Source organism: Oncorhynchus mykiss, chromosome 13 (assembly GCF_057628025.1).
Source record: "Oncorhynchus mykiss isolate SJ-2025 chromosome 13, ASM5762802v1, whole genome shotgun sequence".
Lineage (NCBI taxonomy): Eukaryota > Metazoa > Chordata > Actinopteri > Salmoniformes > Salmonidae > Oncorhynchus > Oncorhynchus mykiss.
The window spans coordinates 39,384,195-39,403,401 of record NC_143034.1 but is presented as its reverse complement, the minus strand read 5'-3'; the positions used below and the strand labels follow the sequence as shown (position 1 = coordinate 39,403,401).

General features: G+C 42.8%; 1 protein-coding gene across 1 annotated transcript in view; it reads right to left on the bottom strand.

Annotated features, from left to right (window-relative positions):
• LOC110486087 (apoptosis-stimulating of p53 protein 2) overlaps nucleotides 1-19,207 on the bottom strand; it is a 46,753-nt gene that overhangs the window by 26,705 nt on the left and 841 nt on the right.

The window sequence follows — 19,207 nt, the reverse complement described above, 5'->3', positions numbered from 1 at the left end:
GAGTAGGCTGTTATTTTCTATTTCACTGCACTGGGCCTTCATTTTATCACATAGGGCAAGGGCTATGGGAACCAGTAGACACATTGGGAGATCTGAGTGAGCCTTGAGGCCATCTAGGACAATCAGAGATTAACTGGACACTACTTGTTAAGGCTCGTTTGACAGTTGACATCTAAAAGGACTGAAAATGCAGTAAAAATGCCCAAACAGAATGAGCTTTATATACATCTACAATTTTGAAATAATAATCTAGTTCTTATTTGTTTTGGGGACGCAGACATTGGGAGCTTTTGATAATTCCTTGGCATGTCCCTGTTTGCTTGGCACCACTCACTGGCATGTACAGTGCCTTGCGAAAGAATTCGGCCCCCTTGAACTTTGCGACCTTTTGCCACATTTCAGGCTTCAAACATAAAGATATAAAACTGTATTTTTTTGTGAAGAATCAACAAGTGGGACACAATCATGAAGTGGAACGACATTTATTGGATATTTCAAACTTTAACAAATCAAAAACTGAAAAATTGGGCGTGCAAAATTATTCGGCCCCTTTACTTTCAGTGCAGCAAACTCTCTCCAGAAGTTCAGTGAGGATCTCTGAATGATCCAATGTTGACCTAAATGACTAATGATGATAAATACAATCCACCTGTGTGTAATCAAGTCTCCGTATAAATGCACCTGCACTGTGATAGTCTCAGAGGTCCGTTAAAAGCGCAGAGAGCATCATGAAGAACAAGGAACACACCAGGCAGGTCCGAGATACTGTTGTGAAGAAGTTTAAAGCCGGATTTGGATACAAAAAGATTTCCCAAGTTTTAAACATCCCAAGGAGCACTGTGCAAGCGATAATATTGAAATGGAAGGAGTATCAGACCACTGCAAATCTACCAAGACCTGGCCGTCCTTCTAAACTTTCAGCTCATACAAGGAGAAGACTGATCAGAGATGCAGCCAAGAGGCCCATGATCACTCTGGATGAACTGCAGAGATCTACAGCTGAGGTGGGAGACTCTGTCCATAGGACAACCATCAGTCGTATATTGCACAAATCTGGCCTTTATGAAAGAGTGGCAAGAAGAAAGCCATTTCTTAAAGATATCCATAAAAAGTGTTGTTTAAAGTTTGCCACAAGCCACCTGGGAGACACACCAAACATGTGGAAGAAGGTGCTCTGGTCAGATGAAACCAAAATTGAACTTTTTGGCAACAATGCAAAACGTTACGTTTGGTGTAAAAGCAACACAGCTCATCACCCTGAACACACCATCCCCACTGTCAAACATGGTGGTGGCAGCATCATGGTTTGGGCCTGCTTTTCTTCAGCAGGTACAGGGAAGATGGTTAAAATTGATGGGAAGATGGATGGAGCCAAATACAGGACCATTCTGGAAGAAAACCTGATGTAGTCTGCAAAAGACCTGAGACTGGGACAGAGATTTGTCTTCCATCAAGACAATGATCCAAAACATAAAGCAAAATCTACAATGGAATGGTTCAAAAATAAACATATCCAGGTGTTAGAATGGCCAAGTCAAAGTCCAGACCTGAATCCAATCGAGAATCTGTGGAAAGAACTGAAAACTGCTGTTCACAAATGCTCTCCATCCAACCTCACTGAGCTCGAGCTGTTTTGCAAAGAGGAATGGGAAAAAATGTCAGTCTCTCGATGTGCAAAACTGATAGAGACATACCCCAAGCGACTTACAGCTGTAATCGCAGCAAAAGGTGGCGCTACAAAGTGTTAACTTAAGGGGGCTGAATAATTTTGCACGCCCAATTTTTCAGTTTTTGATTTGTTAAAAAATATCCAATAAATGTCGTTCCACTTCATGATTGTGTCCCACTTGTTGTTGATTCTTCACAAAAAAATACAGTATTATATCTTTATGCTTGAAGCCTGAAATGTGGCAAAAGGTCGCAAAGTTCAAGGGGGCCGAATACTTTCGCAAGGCACTGTAAAGAGATCTGTTGGGCTTTTGTAAGACTTGTCGATTACAAATCGACCGAACGTCACATTACATGCAAAGTAGCACACTTGTATTTTCATACACAAACGTATAGGTGAGCTATCATTGCTGGCTCATGGTCTGCGTCCCAAATTGCACCCTTTCCCCTATGCAGTGTACTACTTTTGACCAGGACCCATAGGGATATGGTCAAAAGTAGTGCACTATGTAGGGAAAAGGTTACCATTTTGGATGCACATTGCAATGGATGACCAAGCCTTTAACAGAATTGGGGAAATCTTATTTTCCCCTCAGAGAATAATCAGTCCGTATGGGTGGGTGCCAATTAGAGGTCGACCGATTATGATTTTTCAACGCCGATACCGATTATTGGAGGACCAAAAAAGCAGATACTGATTAAATCGGACAATATTTATTTATGTATTTCTAATACTGACAATTACAACAATACTGAATGAACACTTATTTTAACATAAGACATCAATAAAATCAATTTATCCTCAAGTAAATAATGAAACATGTTCAATTTGGTTTAAATAATGCAAAAACAAAGTGTTGGAGAAGAAGGTAAAGGTGCAATATGTGCTATGTAAGAAAGCTAACATTTAAGTTCCTTACTCAGAACATATGAAAGCTGGTGGTTCCTTTTAACATGAGTCTTCAATATTCCCAGGTAAGAAGTTTTAGGTTGTAGTTATTATAGGAATTATAGGACTATTTCCCTCTATACCATTTGTATTTCATTAACCTTTGACTATTGGGTTTTCTTGTAGGTACTTTAGTATTGCCAGTGTAACAGTATAGCTTCCGTCCCTCTCCTCGCTCCTCCCTGGGCTCGAATCAGCAACACATCGACAACAGCCACCATCGAAGCAGAGTTACCCATGCAGAGCAAGGGAAACAAAATCAAATCAATTTATATAGCCCTTCAGCTACATCAGCTGATATCTCAAAGTGCTGTACAGAAACCCAGCCTAAAACCCCAAACAGCAAGCAATGCAGGTGTAGAAAACCCAAAACCTAGGAAGAAACCTAGAGAGGAACAAGGCTATGTGGGGTGGCCAGTCCTCTTCTGGCTGTGCCGGGTGGAGATTATAACAGAACATGTTCAAATGTTCATAAATGACCAGCATGGTCCAATAATAATAAGGCAGAACAGTTGAAACTGGAGCAGCAGCATGACCAGGTGGACTGGGGACAGCAAGGAGTCATCATGTCAGGTAGTCCTGAGGCATGGTCCTAGGGCTCAGGTCCTTCAAGAGAGAGAAAGAGAGAATTAGAGAGAGCACACTTAAATTCACACAGGACACCGAATAGGACAGGAGAAGTACTCCAAATATAACAAACTGACCCTAGCCCCCCGACACAAACTACTACAGCATAAATACTGGAGGCTGAGACAGGAGGGGTCAGGAGACACTGTGGCCCCATCCGAGGACACCCCCTTGGACAGGGCCAAACAGTAAGGATATAACCCCACCCACTTTGCCAAGCACAGCCCCCACATCACTAGAGGGATATCTTCAACCACCAACTTACCATCCTGAGACAAGGCCGAGTATAGCCCACAAAGATCTCCGCCACGGCACAGCCCAAGGCGCCAACCACTGCAACCATCTCGGAAGTTGATAGGCTTGAAGTCATAAACAGCGCAATGCTTGACGCACAAAGAGCTGCTGGCAAAACGCACAAAAGTGCTGTTTGAATTCATGTTTACGCGCCTGCTTCTGCCTACCACAGCTCAGTCAGATACTTAGACTTGTATGCTCAGTCAGATGATATGCAATGCAGGACACGCTAGATAATATCTAGATATATCATCAACCATGTGTAGTTAACTAGTGATTATGATTGATTGTTTTTTATAAGATAAGTTTAATGCTAGCTAGCAACTTACTTTGGTTTACTGCATTCGCGTAACTGGCAGTCTCCTTGTGGAGTGCAATGAGAGAGGCAGGTCGTTACTGCGTTGGACTAGTTAACTGTAAGGTTGCAAGATTGGATCCCCCGATCTGACAAGGTGAAAATCTGTCGTTCTGCCCCTGAACAAGGCAGTTAACACACCGTTCCTAGGCCGTCATTGAAAATAAGAATGTGTTCTTAACTGACTTGCCTAGTTAAATAAAGGTATACATTTTTTTTTACTATATCCTTGTGCTATCCCCCACGGTCGACGTTCCATTGATCTCGTACTGTATGTACAAGTGGGGTCCGAAATTATTAACACCCTTGATAAAGATGAGCAATAATGACTGTATAAAATAAATCAAATACTGAGTTATATTGTATGCAAGAAAATATTTTTTTGTGAAACTATATAATTTTAAACATTTGATTAGAGAAAGAGATTTTGTTTAACAAGTAATATAAAAAATATATTTAAAAAAAGGTAGGGGTTAAAATGATCGACACCACTAAAGATTCTTATAAATAAAGTAGTTGTCAAGATCGTTGGAAGCATACTCGGATCAACGTGCAGCGTGATCTGGGCGCCACATCTTTTTATTTAAAGTAAGTGAACCACATAACAAAACAATAAAGAATCAATGAGCCGTGATGACAATGGAGTGCTAAAATAAACAATATCCCACAAACACAGGTGGGAAAAACAACTACTTAAATATGATCCCCAATTAGAGACAACGAATGCCTCTAATTGGGGATCATACAAAACACCAACATAGAAAAACTAGATCTCCCCATATTCATACCCTGACCTACTATACCATAGAGAAACAATGGCTCTCTATGGTCAGGGCGTGACAGTAGTCAGAATTGTAGTATTTGGTCCCATATTCCTAGCAAGATATGACCACATCAAGCTTGTGACTCTTCAAAGTTGTTGGACGTAATCTCAGCAGAAAAAGAAACGTCCCTTTTTCAGGACCTGGTCTTTCAAAGATAATTCATAAAAATCCAAATAACTTCACAGATCTTCATTGCAAAGGGTTTAAACACGGTTTACCATGCTTGTTCAATGAACCATAAACAATTAATGAACATGCACCTGTGGAACGGTTGTTAAGATACTAACAGCTTACAGATGGTAGGCAATTAAGGTCACAGTTATGGAAACTTAGAACACTAAAGAGGACTTTCTACCGACTCTGAAAAACACCAAAAGAAAGATGCCCAGGGTCCCTGCTCACCTGGGTGAACGTGCATTAGGCATGCTGCAAGGAGGCATGAGGACTGCAGATGTGGCCAGGGCAATAAATTGCAATATCCGTACTGTGAGACGCCTAAGACAGCGCTACAGAGAGACAGGACGGACAGCTGATCGTCCTCGCAGTGGCAGACCACGTGTAACAACATCGTGCATAGGATCATTACATCCGAACCTCACACTTGCAGGACAGGTACAGGATGTCAACAACAATTGCCTGAGTTACACCAGGAATGCACAATCCCTCCATCAGTGCTCAGACTGTAGGCTGAGAGAGGCTGGACTGTGGGCTTGTAGGCCTGTTGTAAGGCAGGTCCTCACCAGACGTCACCGGCAACAACGTCACCGATGGGCACAAACCCACTGTCGCTGGACCAGACTGGCAAAAAGTGATTTTCACTGACGAGTCGCGGTTTTGTCTCACTAGGGGTGATGCTCGGATTCGCGTTTATCATCGAAGGAATGAGCGTGACACCGAGGCATGTACTACGGAGCGGGATCAATTTGGAGGTGGAGTGCCCGTCATGGTCTGGGGCGGTGTGTCACAGCATCATCGGACTGAGCTTGTTGTCATTGCAGGCAATTTCAACACTGAGTTACAGGGAAGACATCCCCCTCCCTCATGTGGTACCCTTCCTGCAGGCTCATCCTGGCATGACAACGCCACCAGCCATACTGCTCATTCTGTGTGTGATTTCCAGCAAGACAGGAATGTCAGTGTTCTGCCATGGCCAGCGAAGAGCCCGGATCTCAATCTCATTGAACACGTCTGGGACCTGTTGGATCAGAGGGTGAGGGCTAGGGCCATTCCCCCCAGAAAGGTCCAGGAACTTGCAGGTGCCTTGATGGAAGAGTGGGGTAACATCTCACAGAAAACCTGGCAAATGTGGTGCAGTCCATGAGGAGATGCACTGCAGTACTTAATGCAGCTGGTGACCACACCAGAAAGATACTGACTGTTACTTTTGATTTAGCCCCCTTTGTTCAGGGACATATTATTCTATTTCTGTTGTGTTTCAGATCCTTTTGTGGCCAATATAAAATTCATTGTAGGGCCTACTGAGTGGCACAGCGGTCTCAGGCACTGCATCGCAGTGCTTGATACGTCACTACAGACCTGGCTTCGACCCCTGGCTGTGTCAGTCTGGCAGTGACCAGGACTACCATAGGGCAGCGCACAATTGGCCCAACGTCGTCCAGGTTAGGGGAGGGTTTGGCCAGGGGTACTTGACTCATCGCTCTAGCGACTCTGTGGCGGGCCAGCCGCCTGCAGGCTGACTTGGGTCGTCAGTTGAGCAGTGTTTCCTCCGACACGTTGGTGCAGCTGGTTTCAGGGTTAAGCGGGTGGGTGTTAAGGAGCGCCGTTTGGCGGGTCATGTTTCAGGGGACGCATGACTCGACCTTTGCCTCTCCTGAGCCCTTTGGTGAGTTGCAGTGATGAGACAAGATCGTAATTGGGAGAACAAAAGGGGGTAAAAAAAAACATAGTAATTTATGTATTGTGTCATTTTGGAGTCACTTTTATTGTAAATTAAGAATAGAATATGTTTCTAAACACTTCTACATTAGTGTGGTTACGAACAATCCTGAATGAACCGTGAATAATAATGACTGAGAAAGTTAGAGGACCAAAGATCATGCTGCCAACACATGGTAACCTCCCCTGGTGATGGTGAGAGGTTCGCATGTCTTGAGGGTATGATCTTTGACCCTTTAAATTTTCTCACTCATTATTCAGGATTATCCATAATCATGGTAGAATCCACATTGATGCAGAAGTGTTTAGAAATATATTATATTCTTATTTATAATAAAAGTGACAATACATTATTTATCATTCATTTATATTGGGCACAAACTAATCTGAAACTAAACTAAAACGAACTGCAAATGCATCCAACATGTTTGTAGTCACGAGCTTGATGTAGTCATTGCGTGATAGGAATATGGGACCAAATACTAAACATTTTACTATTTTATTTATAAGAATCTTTAGGGGTGTCAATCATTTTGACCCCTACCTTTGAGAAAAAGATAATATATCGCTTTCTCTAACGAATTGTATTAGTATATAATTTCCCAAATTTCCCATTTTTTTAGCATACAATATAGCTCAGTATTTGAATTCTTTATTTTTTACTGTCATTATTGCTCATCTTTATCAAGGGTGTCAATAATTTTGGACCCCACCGTATATTTTGGAGAACCAGAAGTAGAATAGAATACTTCACTGCTTTTGAGAGACAGTGTCCTAGGCTACATAGGCTACATTGTATTCCAGGTAGCCACAGATCATTCCAGTTTTCAGAATAAGACGTGCAGAGGCAGTAGTTGTATAAACAAAGCCATGATATAATTGAAAACAATAAATTCTTATTCTATGGATAGGTTCTATATAAACACTTATGGCAGGTGACTTGATTGAATACAATTCCCCTGATTCACACAGCTGGGGAAAGGCAGAGCACTTTGATTTTGCATGTGGGTGCAGCCCTAATAACACAACACTGCCCTTCTATTCAGACAGATCAGACAGCTCCAGGGTGAAGTTTCCCCTAAGTACACATCTAGGATCAGCTTTCCCTCCCCCAATCAAAAATTAATTGCAAAACTAACCCATGATGAGCGTCTGGGGCAACTTAACCATCCTCCGATCAGACATTGGCCTGCGATGTCTAGTCTGGTATAAAAAAATATATATATGTTTCACAGTGTGGGGCATCTAATGAGATCGGTTAGGCTAAGCTTCTCATTAATGGAGCATCAGTGTGACTGAGAACAAACCTCATTAGCAATAGGGATTCTTATTTGGTGGAGGATAAGGCGATGAGCTAAGTGCTATGATATCTTCGGAAATGTTTTCTGTAATTGCAAATTGTTCCTCTGTTATTAGGTGAGATGGGCATTTGACCACGATGACTCGGACTAGAGACTCTATACGACCTTCCCTTAACAAATGGCAACTAAAAAGTTCTGTATTTCATCATGTAACCATGACTAAGTTTGCTGTGACGGCAGTTACAAGCTACAGGAGTAATCCAATCCACTGCAGTCATTCATTATTCATGCCAATAACAGCATCCAACAAATGAGCATCTGTCGATACATGCATCATCAAGGCAAAGCCATCCTACAGAGTCCAACTTCAAAGAACTTGTGTTTCCTCTTGAAACGGGGACCTTTTCAGTTGAAGCGGTATCATTTTCTCCATTACGTGTTTAAAAAAATATATTAGCACTAACTCTTGACTTGTGGTTGTGTGGCTCTTTAATAAATGTTGGCAGATTGGGATAGGTTTGCAAGCCGTTACCGCTGGTCAGCTCCCAATGTTTTTAAGCTGCGGCCTGGACCCAGGCCATATGGCCAGGCTCACGTGACTTTACTATTGAATCAGCGTAGCAGTAGCAACCCTCCCCCGTTCCCAACCCCCACTGTGCTGAGCATTACTCTGGGAGCAGAAAAACAGTACTGGGTGAAAACGAACACAACCCAGTCACTGAAAAGTTAACATTTTCATATGGCATTTGGGACAATGGGAAATGTCATTGAAAATCTCCACCACCGCCACGGAGCAGTACTTTTGACTAATCGCCTAATGGATTTATAAATAGCGTAAATGTAGCAGCAGGAAGATTGTGTATGTCTGTCTGTGTGCTTGCTTACTGGTCACTTACTGTTACTGGTAACAGTTGTAAAGGCCCTCCGTAACCTCAGACGTGGGATGAGTTTAACAACTGTAATCAATGACATTTGGAACCAGATAACAGAGTTATTTACTATCTGTATCACCCCTGACCCTGCTAAATAATTGTGTTGTTTCCACAAAATGTGTCCCCCAAATAACTGGTGTCACTTTTTGGTGCCAACCTTGGCTAATACCTCACTTATAGATAGGATGTCCTTGCAAGTTGAGTAAAAATCAATTCTCAGTTCACATAACCAAGTGATGGTACAGCCTGAAATAGATTTAGCACCTCGTTTATGAATTCTACCAGGGCTAACAATAATCTCCCAGGATCGACATATATAAAGAAATACAAGATGTTGGGCCAACACCATAGGGCTCCCAAGAGGAACAGGCAGGCATGCGGAGTTATATTTCTCTCACCATCATTACAGTTTAACAATGCAGGATCATTGTTCTTCAAATAATAGTTTTTAATTCTTGTTTTAGGTCTACTTTCCAACCCATGTTTAACTAGCAAAATGACACAACTGATAAGGCTTCTTCACTGGGTTCAACTGTTGTTGTCAAGATATGTCATCCACTCATTAGTCAAGATTTGTTTTTAAAGAACTGTGTCTGGTTTAAACAAGAAAAGGGAAATGTTTAGATGTTGTTGAGGATGACATGTTGGCTCCAATTAACACATCACTAGGGTATATTGTTACACAGTAACCATGTCCAAGGTCTATAAGGACAGTCATCTGACAGATTAAGATTCTGGAGGTTGTTCCCGATTTTGCCATTGCAAACGTAATCCCCAAAGCCTAATTGTGTGTGTGTGTGTGTATATATATATATATATATATATATTATCTAACCTTTATTTAACTAGGTAAGTCAGTTAAGAACAAATTCTTATTTACAATGAAGGCCTACACCGGCCAAACCCGGACGATTGTGCACCCCCCTTTGGGACTCCCAATCACGGCCGGTGATGAATTATGACTTTCCATAAGTGAAATAGGCTATTCCCACTAGGCACAAACAGAATAGCGTACACTTGGATTGTGTTAGACAACCACAAACCTTTAAATTGGGATTTTACTTGTGTGTGGTCCATTGAAGCTTTTCTTGCAAAATATGGTGTAGTATCCTAATTTGCAGTTAACCTCATATGCATGCAGCATGATTTTAAACCATTCTTTAAATTTCTGAAATGTCATTAGTCATGAGATATGATTTAAGGAAAGCGAAACCTGCTAGCTAGACATTCAGAGAAACATGGAATTTCTGAACCACATTAGCATGAGTAGCGGAATCGGCAGGTCACCTTAAAAATAAAACTCTGCCATTGAAACTAATGCAAACAGATTAAACTAGTGAAAATAAAGTCCCGCAATAAGAACTACTGCACTAATATTTGCGCAAACTCTTTAGAATTGTAATCTGTGGGTGTCATGGAGTAGGCTGAATCCCCATTTTATGGACCCATGATCCATAGGTAAGGCTGTACATGCTCAATACACATATAGTAGGTTGACTGGTGAGTTTAAAAGGAAAAAATCCACCCAAAACCACTCATTTCTTGAATTTACAGTGTTAAAAAAACATGTGAGAAGAATATTTTTTGTGAACAAATGTTTCCTTTTGGCATTATAACAAAGGTTGGTAGCAATAATGAAAATTGTTGTGGAGATCTGTTGCATCTCAAGTCAATTACACAATCCAATGCTCTCCATGGGCTGGCTGGCTGGCTAACTAACTAACAAACATAGCTACACTCAATAATACCAAAGAAATATCAGCATGTAACGTAGATAGCTGTAAAATTGCCTAAACAAAATGCACTTACTATCTCAACCTGCAGATCGATGTGCCTCACAGAGCGGAGTCTGACATTCGCAACGGCAGATATACTTTGTGATGGGAAACGTTGCCCAAGCTACGTCAATGGGCCCGTGGGGTGAATTCTGGGCGATTCTGGGACAAGGAGTGCTCTCAGTCAAGGAGTGAATGAGTGGTAGCTCAAAAACCCAACATTAGCACGAACTTCGTCAACAAGAAGTACAACATTACAAATATTTTATGAGATGTTAGATAATCTGTATATCTATCTGTAGTATCGTATTGCTTTGGATTCGTAACTTTACGTACTATCTGGATTGCGTGACGATTAGCTTAGCAACCGCGTGAAGCATCATGACAACGTGAACGCGATTGGTCGACAGTCTGCTCTGCGTGGGGCGTTATACATTCCTTCAGTCATTGGAATCCATATCTTGGTCAACTGCACCATGCAATACACCCTGGACTTTAGAGGCAGACAACAGGAAAAATTAGCTAGACCCTCCATTAAATTACACATTTCTCGAGGTACGAATATCACAAAAAGATGATCAATGACACAGTCGAGAGGAGACATACTCTCGAGTTATGACATCGGCCAGTATTGAAATCTAACATGTATGATAGACATTTTGATCTAAAACTCTTATTCCTATTAACTTCCAGTGTAGTGAGAGCGATTATCACTGTGCTAAATGATACCAGAAGGATTTCTGCCTGCTTGATTGCCAATAACTCAGATGCACATGAAAACATGAAATAACCCAGGGAATTAACAGATCACCCAGAGATGCACAAAAACAATATAACATTCAAAAAGGGGGTAACCTTTCCTTTAATATGTTGCTAATTTCACAGTGGTTTCAGAGTCCCGCAATAAACTACGACAGCTAATATTTGTGAAAACTTTACAGTTCTGTTCTGTGGGTGTCACTGACTGGGCTGATACCCCAATTTTAATGAACCCAAGATCCATAGGTAAGGCTGTACATTGCAATATATGTATGCCTCCATTGCAATTCTGAAGTCTATACATCAACAGTGCAATTTCAACTGATTTTTACTTTGTGTCAGATTAATTAGTTATTGTCTTTTGTTGAATGAAAACAACACTCCAACCTTGTTTAGCAGTATCTAGTACAATTGTGTCATGATTCCACAATGTTTATCTGTTTGCATCAGTTTCAATTGGGGACTTTTATTTTGAATGCAAACCGCCGATTCCACTATTGTTAATCACGCTAATGTTGTATACAACACTCGGGCCAGTAACCGAAACGTCGCTGGTTTAAATCCCGATTTGACTAGGTCAAAAATCTGTCAACGTTACCAGTACTGTTATATAAATATTCATACACATAGCTCATATAAACAAAGACATTCCGTCGTAAGAACACATACACCCAGCCATAAGACTGACCCCCTCTTCCTTATATAAACACACATCTCATCTCCCTCTAACTGGCCGGTCCCAAGAGCAAAGAACTTTTGCTGTGCACCAATGGGGCCCGCTCTGGCTAGAGCAAGGCCCGCCTCCAACCCTCCGACCAGTCAAGAAGACCGAAACGACAAGACTCCACCTACTTTATTCTATGTATAAAAATGTATGTAACCATTGTATAGGCCTCTTTTTCACCTGGCTCCTTGCCGAGTTATGTGAACTAGGTCCGTGCACGTAAAACTGCGGGACAAGATATCTCTGACTCATTAAAACTGTCTTTTGTTACAACTGAAATCCACTCTGTCCAGCGTCCGTGATTTGGTCTCAACTCTCCAGTATTTGAACACTAACAGAATTGGTAGCAGAGTTTGGTTGTTCTTGAATTCGATCTATTATAAGTTAGTGTGAGAGGACGAGACTGATCACGGCTAAAAAAATCAGACGGAAGAGTGACTTCCCCAGCCATTCATCTTGCCTCAGGAAATCTGATCGGAGCGCTCTATATAAAGGTGAGCAGAGCCCGTTATATCGAAATCTGCATATTGTATTATAGCCTAAACCAAATTTTGATCAGAAAGTACTGGGCGTGAGTATGAATCGGTGCCCAAATTTTTTACATAAGAACCTAAGACATTGATTAAAGATATCTTGTTTTGTAAAAAAAAATATATATATATATATTCTTATTAATGGGCCTATACTCAGTTATTTTAATAGGAATGTGTGAATTGTGATTGACCAATGTGTTAAATTCCTCCAGGGACCCTATTTGTTCTGAAATCTGCATAGAAAACTGTCCTAATTATATATGTATTGGGTTGTGTATAGAGGTGACGTTAAATAGTGGCTGTGTTTTAACACGTAATGGACACAATTATGGATGTTGGAAATTCAATGAGAATTTCATACGAATGAATGAATTATAGATGAACCGAATCTGCAAGTAAAAATGTCCTGTTTTGATATGTTCTGTACTATCGAATAAGGTCTTGTGGAGGTGTGGTTATAGATGAACCGAATCTGCAAGTAAAAATGTCCTATTTTTGATACGTTCTATACTATCGAATAAGGTCTTGTGGAGGTGTGGTTATAGTTGAATTATGGATGAACCGGATCTGCAAGTAAAATCTCCTGTTGATACACATAACATCGAATAGGTCTTGTGGAGGTGTGGTTGGATTGAATGAATCTGCATGAAAAATGCCCTATTAAAAAAGCTGTGTATTATTTAATAGGTTTTGTAAGAGGTGTAGTCGAGTAGATACAGGATATGTAAGTTTGGCGTTCCACAAGACAGAGATCGGGAATGAGGTGGCTATTGCACATCAAACAATAAACATAATATGAACCAGAGTTGACATTCCATGATTTGGAGATGGGGGAAATTAAATTGAAAGAAACGTTTGTCGCGGAGTAGGTTGGGATACGTAACTGGGCTATTATGCACACGTGCTGGTAGACAAAGCCACCTTAGTATCGAATGGCCGTGCAATTTTGATTGACAGCAGCCGGGCTGGAATACTGATTTTCGTTTTTTTCATTCCTGTTGATATTGCCTAAAGTTTAAAATTATTCTGACAATTGCTATAGAATCGCTGGAATTTACTGATAAAAGTTCATAAAGGAACTTACTGAATTGTTTCTAGAAAGTATTTAAATAAGCCGCCGAGCTTAGTACAGACTTTGTTTGACAGACGCTAAAAGCTACACACTGATTTTTGGGTTTTTCTATTCTATCCATATTTCCTAAAGATATATAATTATTCTGACAATTGCTATAGAATCGCTCGAATTTACTGATATAAGTTCATAAAGGAATTTACTGAATTGTTTACAGAAAGTATTTAAATAATTCACTGAACAACTCTTAGTTGTCTAGACATTCTATCTATATTTCCTAAAGAGCTAGAATTACTCTGAAAATTGTTATAGAACCGCATATATTCACTGATATATTGTTCCAAAAGGAAATCGCAGAATCATTTATAGAAAATACCTAAACGAATCGCTGAACAAATTCAAATAAAATACCGGTGAAATACACACGTGGCGGGCGTCACATACTGATAACCCCCTTTGTCTCGACCAGGGACAGGCTAAGCATACAACGATAGAAATAAACACCACATAGTAAGGATTGAATATACCTAAATAACGCATTATACACATTATCAGACGAACTAGATAAAATGTCTGCAGCTACCACGCCCAAACTAAAATTCAATGAATATTTAGATCAGAGTATGATTGATAGAGCGGGAGGTAAAAAACAGTATGGGAAAGTGGAGAAAGTGTGGAAAGGATTACGGATAAGATGGACACAAGCAGGTTATTTTAGCGGAGGACCACCTACAGGGGGGAAACTCCAAGATATGCAGACAGAATTAGAGGACGCAGTAGAGCATGCAAAAGCGAGTGAGGCGGAGAGAAACAAGATACACAGGTTCAAAAAAGTAGGTACAAGAGAGAGAGAGAGAGCAGAGGGGGAGCTCAAGATAGGTACATGGGCCATACAGGAGAGTAGGAGGGTGCTACCCAAAAACACACCAGACATGATGGGCGTGGCTATTGTGGCGTCGGGGGATGTTAAAGCTCCGCCTGAGAACTTGCCCACGGCTCCCCCTGTGGCCGTTTCTCCCTCACTATATCCACAATTGACAATGGAGGCAGTTCAGCCCCAGCCATACTCAAAGGGACAAAATCACCGGAGCCCGTCACACAACCCATTCCTGCCCAGGGCACCTCCCACAATACAGGCTCCAGTTCTGAGAATAGACCAAGGGGAGTTAAAAGGGGAAATTACCCTGGGGATAACGGCTGGCCATATGGTATGTGAACAGTTCGAAACTGGGATTCCAGGAGCAGGAGACCTCCCCCAGGAACGGAGGCCGCAATGCTCCTCTGTGAACTCTCTCACCTCTGAAACCAGAGGACACTTACAAACAAGATTAGATTCAAACCACTTCTATCAGACGGATAGGGAGGACTGTCATCAGAACATGGATATCGAAAACGAAGAAGAAATTGACATGGTGCTCACCCCAGCTCCGATGGGAGCTCCAAACGTGACTAAGATGCAGGAGCTGCTGAAATCATCAATAGCTCGAGCTAAGGAACTCAGGGAGCTAATAGCTAACCAAGATAACAACAGAGAGGGAGCCTACCGTGTGGAAGGCATAATGAGAGGAACAGTAACCAAAGTTACCGAATCAATGGGGTCCGAAACACTCCATCGATCCTCCAGAATTGCTGATAGAAGAGAGCGAGAGCAGGAGATGGCAGGACAGTACCCCCTGCGACCGACACCAGGTGATGCACACACTGTGGAGTACCAGCCCTGGAAAATGACTGATTTAACAACACTGATGGGACAGATGCCTAGCCTACATGGAGGAGCTTCAGCGTGGCTACTTCAACTGCAGACACTTACGTCAGGCCTGCAACTCTGCCTAGGAGACATGAAAGCACTTCTAGCAAGAGCCACCGACCACGGAACCATGGAGGCCCTCATGACAGCAGCTGACCTTGGATGGCGGGCCCCAACACTGCCCATAGACCACTTCCGTACCAGATTATGGGAAGTTCTACGGAGAGCATACCCTACAGAAAGAAACCATGCCACCTTATCCTCCTTCACAATCAACCCAGGTGAGCAACCTGCAGCATACCTGGACAGGGCTAAGACCACATGGAGATCGGTCCACGAAGAACCATTCGATCACACTGATACCACACTCAGCATGTGGAAGGAAATGGTGGTCAACGGGTGTCCTGGAGATGTTAAAACCAAACTCAGAGGAACGGTAGGGTTGATTGCACTTCCTCTGACCCAATTCAATACGCATGTGCACCACCATGTGACCCAGCACAACAAGGAAAGAGGGGGTGCTGAGAGCCAGGTGCAGTCCCTCCAGGTACAACTCCTGAAACTCCAATTGAAGGAAGCACAACAAGGAGAAAAACCTAAGAAACAGATGGTGGCGGAAGAAACGAAGGAGCCGGGAACCAAAACAGACATCTCCCAAATAGTGGCCCAGACTGTCGCTCAGATGATCCAACAGCAGGCAGCCTCACTCACGGCCACTAGGGGGGCCCAACCACCCCAATACCCTCCCCCACAGCAGTATATCCTGCAACAACAACACCCAGTATGGGCTCGACGGGGTCCCTACACTGGACAACACAGAGGGGGAAACTACCAGTGTTTTAACTGCGGAATTACCGGTCATTTTGCCAGAGATTGCATGAAACCACTCTCCCCGCAGCAACAGCAATGGAGAGCAAGAGGAAGTGGGGGAAACCCACCTCTGCAACATCAGCAACCAGGACCCACACCCATGCATCAGCAACAGCCAGCATACAACCACCCAGAATCTAGCCACATGCAGCAGGAGCAGCAAGATTACAACCAACCCTCCCACTTCAACACCTGATCACCCAGTAAGAATGATGAGGATGCCACTCCTGCCGATGACCACACTGTCTGAAGCCCAAGAAGTGTACTGGCTAAAATGCCTACCCACAGGGCCTGCCACCCATCACATCCAGTTTAAGTTCAACCAACTGAAAGCTCAAATCTACACTCTACACCCATATAAGACTCCCCAAGCTGAGATCCATTGCACACTCAATGCAACAGAAACTGATGACTGCCTCTACACTGCAGACTGGGACGAAGACATGATGCACCTGACCCCACCTATCAGGTGTTGTACCATTGGGTGTGGCCCAGAGGGGGTGGCAGCACCGGTCATCCTACGATCAAGGAACCTCCATGCACCCCTGGCCTGGACGGCTGAAGCATCAACAGCCATAGCACTCCTGAAAACAGATCTATCAGCGGCAGCAGCTCTGACTGCACCTGACTACAAGAACAAGTTCCATTTGGATGTTTCTGGAAGGGAAGGATTCACCTCATCCGTCGTATTCCAGAAACAAGAGGGGGAGAGAAGGGTCTTGATGTACTACTCTTCAAACTTGACCACATTGAGGTAGGACAGTCAACATGCTCCAGATACGTTGCTGCAGTAGCAAAAGCTATTGAAAAAACAGCTCACCTCGTGATGGCACCCTTCAATCAGCCATCATCCCTCAACCAGCATCGGCCAAATTAGCTGAAATCATCGGATTGACGCAGGTCCTCATCAGAGGAAAAGGAAAGACTGAATATCTATACAGACTCAGCCCATGCCCATGAAGCAGGCCACACTGATGGACCCAGAACTTTTATGAGAAACACATGGCCCCACACACAAAGGCAAACTAAAGACCCTCCAAAAAGGCCTCGCACATCTGGTGGCACCCTCACATAAAAAATATGACTGACTTATTTTATGACGATGATTTATTTTGTGACGAATGCAATGGTTGTGACAGACACAACCCAAAGACACCATATCAAACACCAATGGGCTCATACGTAATACCTAATGCATGTTTTCAGGATATTAGTATAGACTACACCGACATGGGCCCCGAAAATTTATCTAAAGGCAAACTCTATCTCCTAGTCATAGTAGATAGGTTCTCCAAATGGGTAGAGGCAATAATAACAAAAGGGGAGGATGCTAGGTCAGTCTTTAAGTGGCTACAAACCAAACTAATACCCAGGAATGGCATCCCAAGACAAATCAAATTTGACAAATGGCTCACATTTAACAAACACCTGAGACAGGTGGAAGAAAGATTTGGCATAACCCACAGATTTGGATCTAAGTACAGGCCCCAATCCCAAAATCTGGTGGAACGTCAAACCAAAAGCTAAGATAGCTAAAGTATGTGCCTCATGGGATAATGACTGGTAGAGTCATGCATGGTCCACCAAGGGAGGGAGGTCATATGCCCGCCCTTGATGTACAACAAATTGTAATGTCTAATTATGTGAAAAAACTGACGGTTCTCTCTGCAGCACTCTCTACCCAGGTTCACAAGGTCCAGGAGGGGGAGCTGCCGGGGGACACGCCACTACTGAAGGTAAAGGTTGGTGACGGGGTGAGGGTTACAGTCCACAAGAGAAAGTGGCTGGAACCCAGGTGGACTGGACCGTACGAAGTGAAGGAGGTTACTTCACACTCAGTCCAGGTCAAAGGTAAATCAGGCACACCTTGGCACCGCCTTACACATTGCACCCCAGCCCCAATTCCTTCTAGAACACTGACTGAAGTCAGAGCTGATTTGAGCGGCCTAAATTCGATTCCAAATGAAGACACTCCTTCCTCAGGTGATGCGGCATCAAACTCCGCCTCCCCTGAGAAGGGAACCTCGCCCAGTTAGAGGGAAATTTCTCCCTCTCTGGGTGAGGCTGGGGATATCTGGTCCCTTATTTGTGATATTCATACTGATATTTGGAGTAACCCTAGGACTTTCACATGGTTAATTGAACAACTACTTCACCCTGCCACATCACATACACCAACCCCTACACATGTCCCTAACTCCTTTCCTGATATCACTCCCTCCAATCACTCCCGTCCCAAACGTAGCACTACACCTACAGACCCACCATGCAAACCAGACAAGGTTAGGAGCACCACCTTATGTATACCCACGATTGCAACCGCCACCTTTCTGCTATAGTTTTCACGCCTAATAGACGTTAAGAGGGGGATTTGTTATATAAATATTCATACACATAGCTCATATAAACAAAGACATTCCGTCGTAAGAACACAAACACCCAGCCATAAGACTGACCCCCTCTTCCTTATATAAACACACATCTCATCTCCCTCTAACTGGCCGGTCCCAAGAGCAAAGAACTTTTGCTGTGCACCAATGGGGCCCGCTCTGGCTAGAGCAAGGCCCGCCTCCAACCCTCCGACCAGTCAAGAAGACCGAAACGACAAGACTCCACCTACTTTATTCTATGTATAAAAATGTATGTAACCATTGTATAGGCCTCTTTTTCACCTGGCTCCTTGCCGAGTTATGTGAACTAGGTCCGTGCACGTAAAACTGCGGGACAAGATATCTCTGACTCATTAAAACTGTCTTTTGTTACAACTGAAATCCACTCTGTCCAGCGTCCGTGATTTGGTCTCAACTCTCCAGTATTTGAACACTAACAGAATTTAACCGTAATTGCTCCTAAAAATCTGCTAAATGACAAAAATAGTATT